This window comes from Lutra lutra, chromosome 12, assembly GCF_902655055.1.
Source record: "Lutra lutra chromosome 12, mLutLut1.2, whole genome shotgun sequence".
Lineage (NCBI taxonomy): Eukaryota > Metazoa > Chordata > Mammalia > Carnivora > Mustelidae > Lutra > Lutra lutra.
In genome coordinates this window covers 78,848,731-78,865,622 of record NC_062289.1, presented here as the reverse complement: position 1 = coordinate 78,865,622, position 16,892 = coordinate 78,848,731, and positions in this window count along the sequence as shown.

Below are 16,892 nucleotides of genomic sequence, written 5' to 3'. Positions count from 1 at the left end.
GATAAGAAGGGCGGCAGATTTGGCATCTGAAACAATGTAAGTGGGAAGACAGTAGAGCAGCGTCTTTCAAGAACTGAATAGAAAACAAAATCCGAAATTGACATTTTGGAATTCTGTTAGAAAAAATAGCCTCCAAAAACAGAGGTGAAACAAAGACATTTTGGGGCATACAAATGCTGGAAGAATTAGTTACCTGGAGATTCCATGATAAGAAATGCAGGATGGTAACACCAGATGAAATCTGGATCTATGTAGGGAGAAAGGACACTGGACAAGGTGACTATGTGGATATATATTTTTCCTACACTGCAATTCTCTTTGTAACAGAATGGAGTGCTTAAAGCAAAATTGTACTGATGTAATGTGAGGTTTATTTATTGATTCATTTTTAAAGATTTATTTATTTATTTTAGAGAGATAGAAGGGGGCAGTGAGGGGAGGAGCAGAGAGAGAGAGAGAGAAATCCTAAATCGGACTCCTCACTGAGCACAGAGCCCCACACAGAGCTCAATTCCAGGACCCCGAGATCATGACCAGAGCTGAAACCGAGAATTGGCTGCTTATCTGACTGAGCCACCCAGGTGTCCCTGTAATATGAGGTTTATAGCATGCAGAGGTGATACAACTTGTCAGTTGTATAAAGGCCAGCAAGGCTGAAATGGAGTATACTGTTACAAGGTTTTTATACTATGCCCAGAGTGATGGAGTGTCACTCAAAGGCAGACTGTGACAATGTTAAAATGTATACCATATACTGTAATGCCCCCACCAAAGACTAGTAGCCAATAAGCAAATAATGGAAGGAAAATAGCATCACTAAAAATACTCAACCATAGGGGCACCTGGGTGGCTCAGTGGGTTAAAGCCTCTGCCTTCAGCTCAGGTCATGATTCCAGGGTCCTGGGATCAAGCCCTGCATCAGGCTCTCTGCTCAGTGGGGAGCCTGCTTTCTCCTCTCTCTCTCTGCCTGCCTCCCTGCCTACTTGTGATCTCTGTCTGTCAAATAAATCTTTTTTTTTTAAAGATTTTATTTATTTATTTGACAGAGAGAAATCACAAGTAGGCAGAGAGGCAAGCAGAGAGAGAGGAGGAAGTAGGCTCCACGCCGAGTGGAAAGCCCGATGTGGGGCTTGAACCCAGGACCTGGGATCATGACCTGAGCCAAAGGCAGCGGCTTAACCCACTGAGCCACCCAGGCGCCCCTCAAATAAATAAATCTTAAAAAAAAAAAAAAAACTGAACCATAGAAAACAGAAATGGAGGAAAAAGGGGAAAAAGAACAGATGGGACAAATAGAAAGCAGATGTCAAGATAGTAGATTTAAGTCTAACCTAATAATCACACTAAATGTAAATGGTAGAAACACTCAGTGAAAAGGCAGAGATCATCAAACTGCAATCTTGTATTCTGCCTGTAGGAAACCCGGTTTATTTATTTAGAAATTTGAGCTATCATTGACATACAACATTATATTAATTTCAGGTGTACAACATAATGATTTGATATTTTGGATCTACTGTGAAGTGACCATAAAACGTCTTATTATTTGTCACCACACATAGCTACAAATATTTTTTCTGGTGATGAGAACTTTTTAAAAAAAATATTTATTTATTTATTCGACAGAGAGCAAGATCACAAGTAGGCAGAACAGCAGGCAAAGAGAGGTAAGCAGGCTCCCTGCTGAGCAGAGAGCCCCACTCGGGGCTTGATCCCAGAACCCTGAGATCCCGACCTGAGCTGAAGGCAGAAGCCCAACCCACCTAGCCACCCAGGTGCCCCTGGTGATGAGAACTTTTAAGATCTACTCTCTTAGCAACTTCCAAATGTATAGCATAGTATTATTAGTGGTAGTTTCCATGCTGTACATTACATTGTTGGGAAACTCACTTTAAATATAAAGTCAGAAATAAGTTAAAAATAAAAGGATGAACCAAGATTTACCATGCTAACACTAATGAAAAGGGAGCTGGATTGACTGTATTTATATCAGAAAATAGACTGTAGCAAAGAAACCAGGATGAAGAGCATCATTTCATAATTCTTTTTTAAAAATATTTTATTTATTTACTTGAGAGAGAGAGAGAGCATGAGAGGGGAGAGGGTCAGAGGGAGAAGCAGACTCCCTGCTGAGCAGGGAGCCCAATTCGGGGATGTGGGACTTGATCCCGGGACTCCAGGATGGTTACCTGAACTGAAGGCAGTCGCTTAACCAACTGCGCCACCTGGGCACCCTCATTCCATAATTCTGAATGGAATCAATTTATCAAGAGGTCTAAATAATTACAAACCTTCACATACCTAATAAAAGACCATCAAAATACATGAAGCAAATTTGATAAATGTACAAGGAGAAGTACAAAGCACCACAACTACAGTCAGATTAACACCCTTCTCAGTAACTGGTGGAACAAGTGGATGGGTACTCATTGAAGATACAGAGAACATTATCATCCAGGCTGAGCCAATGGAAACTTCTAGAACACTCTACCCAAGCAGAGTAGAATACATATTCTTTTCAAGTGCATGAGAATGTTTATTCTGAACATAAGACAAGTCTTAGTAAATTTAAAAGTACTTCATACAAAATATGTTCTTTAACAATATGGAATGAAAAATTGGAAGCCAGTAAGAGGAAAGCCTCAGCAAAATACCCAAGTATTTGGAGACCAAATAACACACTTCTGCCCATGAGTCAAAAACACTGAATCAAAAGAGAAATTAGTATTTTGAACTGAATGAGAATGGAAAGAGCATATCAGGACTTGTGAGATGCACTTATGGCGGGCCTTTGAGGGAATCTGTGACATAATGTTTACCAAAAGGGGCAGTTGTAGGGGCGCCTGGGTGGCTCAGTGGGGTAAGCCGCTGCCTTCGGCTCAGGTCATGATCCCAGGTCCTGGGTTCGAGCCCCACATCGGGCTTTCCGCTCGGCGTGGAGCCTGCTTCCTCCTCTCTCTCTGCTTGCCTCTCTGCCTACTTGTGATTTCTCTCTGTCAAATAAATAAATAAAATCTTAAAAAAAAAAAAAAGGGGCAGTTGTAGCACCAAAGACTGATATTTGAGCCGAAAAAGGTCTCCGACCCATGACCTCAGCTTTCCCCTTAAATTCTTAACAGGGTAACAACTGAAACTTGCTGTGAGCAGAAGGAGAAAAAGATTAGTTAAATGCCAGAGTGGAAATCAACAAGATAGAAAAACAGATAACAGGAAAAACCCAATTAAAGTGAAAGCTAGTTCTTTGAGAAGGTCAATAAAATTGATAAGCCTCTAGTCAGGGTTAAAAACAAGACACAAGGAACGGGAGATAAATTAAGATGCTATGGGAGAATAACAGGAGAGTCTAAATGCTGTCATGCCATTAAGTCCAAGCATGTGGATAGGGATGGACATATTCCTTGAGCGACAAACTCTCAGAAGGTCACTCCAGAAGACACGGGTTACTTAGCAGCCCCCTGTCTATCGAAGACACATGTTTATATACAAAAGACACTGCGGATGAATTAAAATCATCACAGAGAAAACCACAGGCTCTGGGGCAGATTTTACCCAATACCCGAGAAAGGAATAATACAAATTCTACACATATTTCAGAACACTGAAGCAGAGAGAGTTCCTCCCCACCCACTGGAGGCCAGCATCACCTTGGTACCCAAACCAGACGACATTAAGTAAACTGCCGACCGCGATCGCTCGTGAACGTCCATGCAGAGGTTCTTAAAGTGTGAGCGAACCAAGTCTAGTAATGCATAGGAGAGGATAACACTTCACCACCAAGGAGGCATTATCCCAGAAATGCAAGACTGGCTGGCATTAAAAGGTGCATCTGTGTGGTTAACCCTAACCCACCCTATACCCTGGGAGCGTGCCATCAGAGTCAAGCACTGGGCAAAATCCAACATCCATTCCTGATTAAAATTGGCAACAAAGTTGGGCTAGAAGGAAGGTTCTTTGGGGTTGTCACATGTGGCCCTTGTTATATTCCCTCTCTTTCCTCGTTACCTGCTGGATAGATCACCAGGGAAACCATCTGCTTCTGGGCTTTTCTGTACATGGAGGCTTTTGATGATGGGTTCGATTAGTAACCTTTCTTGTGACCGGTCTGCTCAGATTTTCTGTTTCAAATCATCGAGGGTGTCCACTGCCTGTGAACATTCCCAGACTCTACCCCGTACATAGTGAGTCAGCATCTTCAGGGGATGGGTCTGGGAATCTGTAATTTTGAAAAGTGCCCCAGAATTACCTTCCCATCAGTCAAGTTTGGAAAATCACCAAGATGAGTCCCTTTCACCCGAGATGATGAAGTGCCTTTTTCATTAGATGACTCTGCTCCTGGCCTGGCGGCTGTGTCCTGGCTGCTGCCCTGGGTAATGAACGCGTGCGGGGCCATAGCTCTGCCTGTCTGGTAAACACACTCGGCTCTGCTAGCTTTCCCCAGGCCCAGACAGAGTTCTGTTAAATAGAATACCTTGCAGACGATCTTTTAAAAATGTAAATTACTTATATAACTATACTACTTGAAGGCTCCTAGGATAAAATCCAGCCTTCTGGTGGTGGCGGGTCTGTGGCTCCCTCCCCAGCTCTCCCTCTCTGCTGCCCTCCAGTCCGGCCAGCCCCTACAAACCCCAGGGGCTTTGCCCTTCCTGTTCTCTGCCTGCTCTGTGTCTCCCTGCAAACTCTTTCCTGTTTTCTCTCCCTTAAGGGAAAAAAAAAAAGTGGCATCAAAGAAGTTTATTCTCTTACAGTTCTGGAGGTCCCAAGTGAAAAGTCTGAGGTGAAAGTGAAAAGTTCCCCTCCCTGGCTCAAGCTCCTTTGACCTAATCACACCTGCAAAGCCCCTTTGCCCCACGAGGTGGTGTTTTCACAGGCTCTGGGGCCTGGGGCAGGGGCATCACTCTACTGGCTACAGCTGGGCCCTGCCCTCGCCCGGGACACCTGCGTCCAGCCTCCAGGACTGGGTGTCATGACTTGCCCTCTCCCTGGAGGCTTGCCACCCTTATGTTTCCATACATCTGTTCAGTATGAGCGTCAGGTCCTGTCCCCGATGCGGAGAGATGGTGGGTGAGCAAAGCAGAAGGCACCTGTCCTGGGGAACGTGACCGTCCCACGTAGGCTCCACGTAACACGAGTACCCACCGCCCCATCGATGTATGTACGTGCCCAGGTGTGGGACCTCGGGTCACTCTGAGCACCTGTGGCTCAAACGTGGGGCAGTTAGGCGTCGTTCCATCTTTCACCGGTCAGTCTCCCAATGGCCACAGGGGGGCACTCACGCTCCATGCTTGTGGCCAAACTTCTTGGTGAGAATGAGGGGGAGGGACCAGTCCTAGGTTCTCATCTCCCCCCACTCCTCCCCACCGCATACCTTCCAGACTAGGGGACAGAGCCCTCCTTACCAGTGGCTGCTGCGTCTGGTCTGTGAAAGCCACAGCAGGCGTGTGTCCTCTGGAGCGAGGAGCCGCTGGGTACCTTTGCCTGCTTCTGTGGTCCTTGTAGCATGTGTGATTGTGGCTACCGAGGCAGAGCGCAGAGAGACACTGGGGCTCCCCCCACATGCCCCACCTCCCGCGACCTTCACCCAGAGGCACAGGCCCCCGGGGAGGTGCACAGCCCACCAGTTCGCCCATCTGGGAACAGCCCTGCCGGGAAGCCGTGTTTCCAGCCGTGCAGGTGCACAGGGCTTTTAGGGAGATTGTTACATGTGTGCATCCACGTCCTGAAAGCCTGGAACGTGCCCAGCCTCCATGACAGGGACTGAACATACAAAGCAAAACGCAGCAGAGCAAACCGGACTCTGGGGTGGCTCCTCTGGCAATGGCGCTTCCCAGGGCGGGGGCCACGGGCCAGCAGCTCTGCTCCGAGCCCTTGGAGCCATCAGGATGGCTGGTGGGATCGCAGTGCCGTCCTGTGAGGCTGCTTTAAGAGTTCCTGAGATTTTAGAGACGATCAGGTCTTCATACTTGGAAATAGGAGAAACCAAGGCAGAGTTTGGGCGAAGGGGGCGTTTCTCCAGCTGCCATTGGCTGGAGGGTCTGCCGGGGAGGTGGGTCAGGCTGTAGACTGACTCAACAGCCCCAGGGCCTGTGGTTCAGCCCCGCTCTGGTGGATTCTGAGGCTGCTGGTGCTTGGACCACAACAGAGAACTGTGGCACCATGGAGCCTCACAGCCTTGCTCATGGCCTTTGTTCGCCCAAGCACGCCGCGTGCCCACTGTGTGGCAGGAGACATTATGAGTAACATGGCACTTGGGCCGTGTCCCGTTGAAGTTACTGGCATAGTTTGGGAGGCCCAGACAGGTAACAGCTAACTTCCAGTGCTGTGAGCCGTGCAGCACAGTGGAGGGCAGGGGCCAGGGAAGAAGGTGGACCAGGAGTTTGTGGGATGAATGGGGGCTGGGGTGGGGGGAACCATGGTGCAAAGCCCCCGGGGCACATGGCTGGAACACGGGGAGTGAAGAAATTGCTCCTGCTCATAGGATACACAGGACCTGGCAGGACCAGGGCAGAGCGCCGGGTCAGCGGCCGGCCGGCCGGGTGTTATAAGGACCCCGAGCATTAAGGGGACGTGGGACTGAAGGCTGTCCTCTCCTCGCAGGAGGTCGTGCTTGTTTCCTTGGACAAATGCAGCCCTGCAGAGTGTGAGGACAGATCCTACAACTGACCTTGGGCCCAGGAAACTGAGATGCACCCCTGAATCCCCACCAGAGGGCGGCCTGAACCGTGTGGCGGGTTTGGCATAGGATTCCCCTGTTCAAAGTCCTGGACACACGCACCCAAGCTGAGAATTGGGAAACCGTGGCAGACAGGGCTGTGTACGCCAAAAGTCCCATTCCCCTCCCTCAGCCTGGTGGGTTTCCGGAGGGAGGGAGGTACCGAGCTCCCTCCCTGGTCTGTGTCGGGCTCATCAGAGCAGGCATGATGCCTCCCAGAGCTACGGGGTCTGGGGGTGCGATTCCCATCGCGATGCAATCGGGACTCCCAGCGGACATGGGAAGATTTGCCAGATGGTGCAAGTGATCTCATCCTGAACGGGCCCCTGGGGGAGCCGGCGGTGCCAGTTACGGGGTGCTGGCGGGCCTGGATTTGGGGACCCGGCCCACCTCCTGCGCATGCCGAGGTCTCACCCTGTCTTAGAGCCGTGGGAGGGCAGTTCTTGGCTCTGTGGGCCTCCCGTCCTGTCTGCCCGCGGAGACGGGGCTGTGGCAAGCTGACCTCCCGGGAGAGCAGGTGCGAAGTTGACGGCCGGCCCTCAGGTGCGGAGCGTGAATGGGGCATCTGGACAGCCGTCCTGCTGTGTCCGTTTCCTTCTGTTCGTGGGGGTGGAAATAGCAAGGAGGCGAAGAGCCCTGTAACCTCAGAGCTCTGAGAGTCACCCAGTGACCTGCTGTGTGCTCAGCCTGGGGACTGTCACCCTGACTTCCCTGGTGCTCGTCAGCTCAGCACACTGAACTTGGAGCGGTTGGCTGGGGCCACAGCTCCCGTCTGCTCCTGGACTCCACTCACTGGAGTGGAAAGGCCACCCCTGCGACTCCTGTCCCGTCAGGCAATGTGCTGCTTGGGGACACACCCGGACTGGCTGCTTGCTAGGGTGTCACTCACGCCAGCCGGGGGCACCCAGGTGTCCGGGGGGCAGCTGTTGGCTAGTACGTTCCTCTCTTCCTGGGAACACAGTATGACGCCCTGGTCTCCACCGGGGCAGGTAGCGTGGCCGACAGCAGGCAGGGGGACGGGCGACCTGTGAATCTTCCACATCAGCAGTCGTCCCCTGGGTTGTGTGCCTGGTTTGCTGTATGCGGTGGGACAGGGACACTGGGCCCCTGGATCACCACAGGAGGAAGCACACAGTGGGGTAACAGTGAACAAGAGATAAACCCCTGTCCTCTGTCCTGCATTGGCATCCAGTGCTTCCAGATGTCCTTGTTTGGGCCTCTGGCTTTGTCCTACCTCAAACAGGCTTCCTTTCAGCACTGGGGAGAGCTGGGCAAGGAGATTTTACAGGGCAGCCGTCCGCCTGCCTGGCGGCCTCTGGCATCAGGACCACAGGACGGCGTCCCTTAAGGTCCCCCGGAGTCTCCTCCCCTGAGATGCCCTCCTCAGAGCAGAGACACGGGCCCCGAATCTCTGACAGGAGCCCTGCCCGGCCCTTCTGCTCTGCAGCTCGGGGTCTGTCCATGCGCTCAGAAATCAGGGGTTACTCCGGAGGTCACCTCCCTCCTGGGTCTGCTCTGCCAGCGCACATTTTATGGCCAAACGATGACCAGGCCTGGCTGTTTGGAGTATCGTAAATTCATAAGACAAGTTCGCAGAGACCTTGCCAAGGGCGTGCCACTTGGCCGTTGCCTCACATCTAGTTGTGGGGAGATGGGGAGCTTGGCTGAGAACAAAGTATGCGTAAACATTTCTCCCCCACTGATATCAAGTGTATTAGTCAGTCCCTTGGTTGCGAGCAGTAGACTGACACGGACTGTCTTGTGCAAAAAGGGAACATTTTGAAAGAATGCTGAGAGTTCACGGAGTGGTTGGGGGGCTGGAGGGTCGGGCTTGGGTGACAGAGCCAACCAAGGAGGCTCAGGAAGGCTGGGCTGGAGGAACAGGCCAAGGCCAGGATGTGAGCAGACTGCCCGTTGTCTCCTGGGATGCAAAGGCCCGGAGGCGCCTCACCCCTGGGGCTGGACGTGCACGTGGAGGGGTCTTGGGCATATCGTCCTTTCTCAGGCTTTCTGGCGACAGGGGGAGGGCGTTCTGTGTCACCGAGTGGCTACCATGCAATGGACATTTGTAAGTACTGTCTCAGTCCTGAGCACAGCCCTTTGGTATAAAAACACTCTGTCTCCATTTTGCAGAGGAGAAGACATGGGTCACAGGCCACAGATGGGGTTCCTCCGCTCGCAAGGAGCAGAGCTGGGGTTCACAGCCAGAGCTTGTCTCTTCCAAAGCCGGGGCTCCCATTCCACGTCCCCTCCAGCGTGAGGGTCGCTGGGGGCCAGCCTTGCCCCAGAATAGGCTCTACTCTTCGCTGGGAGAACTTGGAACGAGACTCTACATTTTGGATCAAGATAACGCACAGGCAGTAAGAGTGAGCTGCGGGGCTTGGAGGTTAAATTTCCCCAAGGGGAGGCAATTTTGGGAAAAGCAGGAGGGGTTGGAGGGGCTGGGGAGGGAGGAGATGGGAAAGGGGATAACCTGAACCCAAAGTGATCTGCTATCATCATCAAATATTTCTCCTAATTGCAAAAAAATTAAGGGGCTGAGGGAATGCCAGGAAAATAAAGCACAAGCATACTAGGCGTTGGCTTTTTTGGCAAAGCAAATTTGTCTGTAATCATTTTTTAAAAGATATAAAAGGAATTGCCTCACACAATGATCCTTAAGCCTGGCTTTCATCTGTTTCTGGAGAAACGCTGCATTTCGAGAGGAGCACATTCACGGAAGGTGGCGAATTTGTCTGTTAATTGCTTTCGATTATAATTCTAAGCAACATTTAGCACCACAGGGGAATGCAAACTTCCCAAGAAAGCCCAAAGTACAAATCATCTTTTTCTGACCTGCAGGCTCCGTTTTCCTCGTCAAGAATGGACATCTTCAGGTGTCAGAGAACATCATTTTGGGGGGCAGGGAAGGGAAGGGCAGAGGGAGAGAAAATCTTAAGCAGGCTCATGCCCTGCATGGACCCCGACGTGGGGCTCGATCTCGCGACCCTGAGATCATGACCTGAGCCGAAACCAAGAGCTGGACACTCAACCGACTGAGCCCCCCAGGAGCCCCCATAAAGCACCACTTTGTATCTCTTAGGAAGATGCGGGGGGTGAGGAATGCCGAGAACTCTGCGGGTGTGTGCGTCTTGTAAGGAGCGCCGGGTCCAGGTGGGACCGCCGACCTCTCTCTGTCAGGTGGGTCCAGCGATGTCCAGCTCTGGGGAAGAGTGGTTAACCCTGAGCTTGGACTGGAGAGGGGGCAGGAGGCCACGAAGCTCACCGCCTGAAGCACTGAAATGTCTGTGGTGACCTCTGCGCCAGGCTTTATTTTCTCTGTCAAATCCCTTTTGTAAATCGGTCCACATGCTGCTCCCTTCGTAGAGCCTGAAAACCGGCAGCCCTCAGGCCTTCTTCGAGCTGCACACATCTTTTCAGAATATTCACATTAGTTGGCCATGTTGGACCGTACAAAGGTTTCACACAAAATTTAGAATTTCCAGCTTCTCCAAAAAACAAAAACAAAACCAAAAAAACCCCACAGAAATCAGAAGTCGCGCAACGTGGAGCCGTCATGTCTGGCTCGTGGAAAGAACCACACTCCCAGGACGGGTGTGTCGCTTCCTGAGCACGTCCTCCTGCTTTCTGACCTTCGGGGGGGGCAGAAGCTTGCCCTTGCGGCGTCCCCACAACGCACGCGGCTGGTCCCCCCCTTCCCAGCAACGTGTATGAGCTCAGACTCTGCCACGTGCTTGCCAACACTTGGGGTAGTCAGCCCTCGTCATTTTAGCCATTCTGGGGCGCGCAGAGCGGGGAAGTCACGGTGGTTTCAATTCGTATGTCCTCATGACTAGTGATGTTCCTCCATCGTTGGTGTGATCACTGGCCATTGGCACGTCCTCTTTTCAGAAGCATCATCATCCCAGAAATGGCTGTCTACCCCAAGTTGTCCTGCTTCTCTCTGCTCTTCCCCAGAACCAGCTCCGCTCACCTGTCCAGGGGATGTGCCCTCGCTGGGCAGCCCCTGATCCGTAGGGGACGGACTCCTAGAACCCAACTGAAGCCAGAGGACAAGAGTTTGCATGTCGATCCCGGCTCTGTGGGTCAGCCTCCTTTCCCCCAGCACAAGGCACACTCACGGGAGTCGTATGGCGACTCCCAGCTGGTGACCCAAGCCTGGAGGCAGAGCACGTTAGGGGTCCCCTGGCATAGGGAACAGGTGCGCCCAGGGCAGAGGTTCAGGGAGCGGTGGGAACAGGACACAGGTAACCACTGAAAACCCTACCCTGCGGAGTGTTGCGGCTCATTTATGGCAGGCAAGCCCCCCCAGAACTCTACTACTTGAGGCAGATCGAAACCCACCGCCCAGACCTCGCTTGTGCATCACTGCCCCTCCCCTGGCTGAGAGCAGGGAGAGGCGCCTTTAGCCAGACCCTGGCCACACCGCCGCTGTCCTGCTTGTTATCCTTCACTGCTGGGCCTTGCTTGTCCCACCGGCGGGGCTGCGGACTCCTCCCTGGCCCCCGGGCGGGAGTCACCCGTTGGGCTCATCGGCATCCCTTCTCCTGTGCCGGGAACGTGACGCACCACCCTTGAAACCTGTTTCCGACAGATGGCTGGTTCCCACGAGGGCCCAATGGACAATACAAAGTAGGGACTTGTGGTTTTCCAAACACACGCCCGTTTCTGACTAAAGAAGGCAGACGCGGAGCGGGGCAGCTGACGTTTCCCCAAACAAGTGGTTACTCATCTGAAGAACCTCACGCTAAATATAGACGTGGAGAGAGGTCAGGAGTGTAAGGACATATGGCATTCTTTCCTCCGCTGTTTTTAGAGTCTTCAGGTTGGTGGAGAACGGTCTTTGTTTTCTGCGAGTAAGCCGAAACAGGAGATACGCCTGGTTTGTGCGGTTTGGGAAGAGAGGCTGTCTCTGCCATTCATCTCAAATTCTTGAATGTTCTAAGGCAAGGCAGAATTACGTATATATGGAAAAATAAAGGAGCGTGTAACAGCCTGTTTCTTTCTTTCTTTTTTTTTTTTTTAAGATTATTTATTTGAGAGAGAAAAAGAGAACAGAGAGGGAAGCGGACTCCCCGCTAAGCAGAGAGCCCAACGTGGGGACTCGATCCCAGGACCCCGAGATCAGGACCTGAGTGGAAGACAAATGCTTCACCGACTGAGCCACCCAGGTGCCCCTAACAGCTGATTTCTTAAAATGAAATGCCCTGCTCTCTGCTCCAAACATCTATAAAACAAGATTTTTAATGACCTAACTCATGTGTGGGACCCACACTTCTTGTAAAGGTGTGAGATGTTCCACACAAGGGACTCCAACTTCCTGCCCTCTCCTCCGTTTCCAGAGGCGTATTCTCCTCTCTGCCTATTCTTCCAGAACTTTCCCGTGCCTCTACATACCTTTCTGTGTACCTAGAGAGAAAGTGCGTGTTCCTGTGTGTGTTTTACACAGACGGTGTCACATTATTCCGACGGTTCTGTCCTTGTTTATTTTCATGCGGCTTCTCTTGGAGAGTCTCGCGTTAGCACCTGAAGATCCTAGTCATTCTTTCAGCTGCTACGCCATCCTGCAAATTAGGAATGTTTATTCCACCAGTTCTGAAGAATTTGGGGAGGGTGTTCTGAAGCCTCTAAAATTTATGGTTTGATGACTCACTCCCGTTACTGGGGAAGAAGTAATCTTGTATTTCTTTACGTTTCCTAAAATCCCTATCACTTTGAGGATTTCCCCCCTAAATATTTGCAGCAAGCCTGGTTTCCTTATGGCAGCATTCTCTCCTGAAAGGTGCCCTCTTTCTCCTTTATATTCATTTGCATCAATTAATTAGGCTCTCTCTCCCGTACGTTGATAACTGAGACTTAAGTGGTCACGATTTCTCTGTGTTATTTATCGGAAACTAGCCCGAAGACATAGTCACAATGAGTCAGAGAGGGGGCCCACGCCTGGAGCTGCTAAAAACCTCCCACACCTTTCCAGCCTGAGCAGAGGGGCTGAGGAAAGGACTGATGCGAGGAGGGCAAAGCTGCAGGACAGGACCTCATGCCAGTTCGCGTGAACTCCTAGATGCAGCCATGCCTGCAGCCAGGATTCTGTTGGTGTTCTCCTCTGCTGGACCAGTAATACGTTTTCCGTTTGCTGCCATCAGCTGGGTTGGCAACAGATACGGCCCTCCCTGACTGAGCTCCAGTGTCAGATTTTGTCACTATCTTGGTATGTTTTTTTTCTAGTTTCAAAGTCCTTCACAAAGTTGTTTTTCTCCTTGATACCATGTTCCTCTTTGCTATTTACTTCAACCTTGCAAAAGACCAAGTTACCAGCCTTATATATAGGTTAAAGTTAGTTGTTTGCCTGCATAATGGTTACTATGTATACTTATGTATGAGTTCATGTTTGGCTCAGGTAACGTGGCAAAAAAAAAATCTCGCAAGAATCCTTTTCTATGCAACTATGGCATCACCTATCTGGCAACACATTTTATAGTCATCTTAACTCAAGTGTGGGGAGAAAGTAACATATGGAGAAGTTTTGTTGGATCCTCATTACATTTATGTTTTCTTGCATTCGTCATTCTTGAGTCCCTGCCAAAAGTTTATATCTAATTGCCTCTACATCATATTTTCCCCCTCAAATAGAAAAAAAAAATGTGCCCTGTAAATTGTTATAAACACTTTTCACTGCATAGCAATTTTGTTTTCTTGTTCTACATGGACTCACAAATTTAAAATTCCTCGTAAAGTGCCTCAGACTTTATTTCAGGCAGAGCAAAGTGTGAGTGGTACTATTTCTCCCCTAATGAGAGTGTGCTGGGCATATCTGCCCAATGTCCCCATGCTTTATCATTGTGGAGGACCAGAAGGGACCATTGGTAAAGGATCAAGCAGGGATGGAATATGAAAGCTTTTTTTTTTCCTATTAAAGAAAGAAGATTCTCCTGCAAGGAGAATGCCATGAGACTGGGAAGGTTTCCAAAGCCTTTGAATCATCGCACACAAAATCACTGTAAAAACTTAAAATAATCCCTTTAGTGGTGCCTGAGAACGTGAGCCATGTGTCTGAGATGAGCGAACAAGAAGAAAGAGAAAGAAAGGCACTAGTAGACTAGAATAGCAAGGTAAGAGTAGCTTTTGAACATGTATGATTCTTTCTGCAAATATTTTTCTTTTGGAATATTAAGACATAGGGTGGCTCTACAGTACAGTGGTTGGGAACGTGGGTGCTGGAGTGTTACTCCTGGTGTGAATCTTAACTCCCCTACTCAGAAACTGTGTGACTGTGGGGACTTACATCACCTCTCTGGGCTTCACTTCCCTTCCTCATCTGCAAAGCAGTGATGACAAATTGCATATATCCCAACAGCATCATTGTAGGGATTCAATGAATTACTGTGGGTAGGCTCGAACAAAGTGTGCACATGGTTGCTGTGCTCTAAGTGTTCCCTATGAGGATGATGATGAAGATGATGGTGACGAAGATGGTGGTGATGATGGTGTTGAAGGGGATGTCTATGATGATGAGGGTGATGATGATGTTGATGAAGGTGATGTCTATGATGATGATGATGGTGACAAAGATGATGGTGATGACAATGAATGTGATGCCTATGATGATGATGACGGTGATGATGATGTTGAAGTTGATGTCCCGGATGACGATGATGGTGATGATGATGGTGATGTTGTCCATGATGATGATGAAGGTGATAATGATGATGGCAGTGATGATGATGGCGATGATAATGATGGCGATGTCCATGATGATGGTGATGATGATGTTGAAGGTGATGTCCCGGATGATGATGATGGTGATGTCCATGATGATGGTGATGATGATGGTGAGGTTGTCCATGATGATGATGATGATGATGAAGGTGATAATGATGATGGTGATGATGATGATGGCGATGTCCATGATGATGGTGATGATGATGGTGATGTTGTCCATGATGATGAAGGTGATGTCTATGGTGATGATGAAAGTGATGAAAATGATAAAGGTGATTTGATGTCTATAATGATGAGGATGATGAAGGTGATATTATGATGATGAGATAATAGTGATAAACAGGGCTATGAGGAAAGGGTGACAGTCTTACCTCCTTCTACCAGGACTTGGCACTACCTGGTACAGCCTGATTGAGGAACTCCTCATTATGAGGAGATATGTCTAGGATCAAACTAAAAATGAAGTATGTTTGTAGTAAAAATCTCCAAAAAGGTCATGGTTTTGGATATATTTTCTCCTCTTCCAGAATCTGAAAACTCCATTACCTTGATGCCTCTTCCATGGTGCTCTAAAGTCTTGGATTCTGCATTCCTTTGTATATTCTGTTAAGTAGCTGCACAGATTCAAGGCTGTTTTCCTACTCAAAGGAAAACAAGTCTGGGTGTAGATGTAGTCCTACTTCTGGAGCAGGGCTGCAGATAAGGGTTCCCCCTCCCCTTTATGGCATGGATATGCTGGTAGGTCTGGAGATATTTGAGTCTGTGCAGTAAATGTCAGTCTGCTCGGTTCGTTTATAATCAGTGGTTTATTCCTTCCTCACACGATACCCTCTGAGTGCTTTGTGCTCCAAAGAAATGTTTCATTCTCATCTTGCAAATGATTTTGGGAAGATACTCCTGACATTGTCAGTATATATACTGGGAAAATTTTGCCCAAGGACATACCCCAGTTCTCAAGTGGATTTTGGGCAATCCACTGTCCCCCGCTACAGGCTACAATTTGTAACCTGAGCCAAATGATTTCAGAAGATGATAACTTTTCAGTAGCTTAATATCATTAATTTAAATAGATTAGAAGTGCTATTATTTCCTATGTTTATAATTACTACTTGGCATACTCCTTGCCAGATCGTCTCTGAGTACATGTGTTAGGGAAATAAAAGCAGGGAACTTCCTGTCATTATAGGCATAATTTGATAAAGGAAGAGGTCACATAAATGATACCCATGCAACCAGCATATTAGCATTAATAATAGTGATTAGCTAGTTTAAAGTAACCTGTAAGAGAGATTACATTCAGGGTTCAGGAAATAGGATTTTTATTTTATTTTATTTATTTATTTGACAGAGAGAAAGAGCACAAGTAGCAGAGAGGCAGACAGAGAGGAAGGAAGCAGGCTCTCTGCTGAGCAGAGAGCCCGATGTGGGGTTCGATCCCAGGACCCTGGGATCATGACCGGAGCTGAAGGCAGACGCTTAACCGACTGAGCCACCCAGGCACCCCAGGATTTTTTTTTAAAGAAAATATTTATTTATTTATTTTAGAAAAAGAGCATGAGTGGGGGGAGGGGCAGAGGGAGAAGCAGACTCCCCGCTGAGTACGGAGCCCAACACAGGGCTCGATCGATTCTGGGACCCTGAGATCATGACTGGAACTGAAACCAAGACTCAGGTGCTTAACTGACTGAGCCACCCAGGCGCCTCAGGAAATACGATCTTAAATCATTGCACAAATGGTGTGTTTTCATTTAGTGACATGGAACAACTTGCAGTTGCATGGAATGCAACTTGCATTAAGTGTGAGAGAAATAGATGAGTTCAGGGTGTAAAAACTGTTTCCAACAATTCTGCACATTCTGAGTTAGGCGATTTCTTAAGGGTGGGTAATAGACCTCCAAAACTTCGGGTCAAGGAAATAAAAATAATTGGTGCGAAGACACATTACCTAGGTAGGTATCTTAGCTCTGCAGCTCAGACGATCCTATCTGCGGTGAACATAGAAGATACCAGATTATTACCATCAGTCATCGCTGGATGTGTATGTTCCACAGTTCCTCTTCCCTCCAAGGCCAGGGCACTGAGCGCTATTTCAAAAGTACAGTTTAAGTGTCTACACTGCCACTCCCATCTCTGTACCCACATTGACATGTACACCGTGGGGAGCTTTGGTCCTTGAAACCATTCCTCCCCCAACACAAAACAAAATTAGCAAAATCCTTCATTAGAACATCTTTTTTTTTTTTTTTAAGATTTTATTTATTTATTTGACAGAGAGAGATCACAAGTAGATGGAGAGGCAGGCAGAGAGAGAGAGAGAGAGGGAAGCAGGCTCCCTGCTGAGCAGAGAGCCCGATGCGGAACTCGATCCCAGGACCCTGAGATCATGACCTGAGCCGAAGGCAGCGGCTTAACCCACTGAGCCACCCAGGCGCCCCTAGAACATCTTTTTAATTCCTTTTCTGAC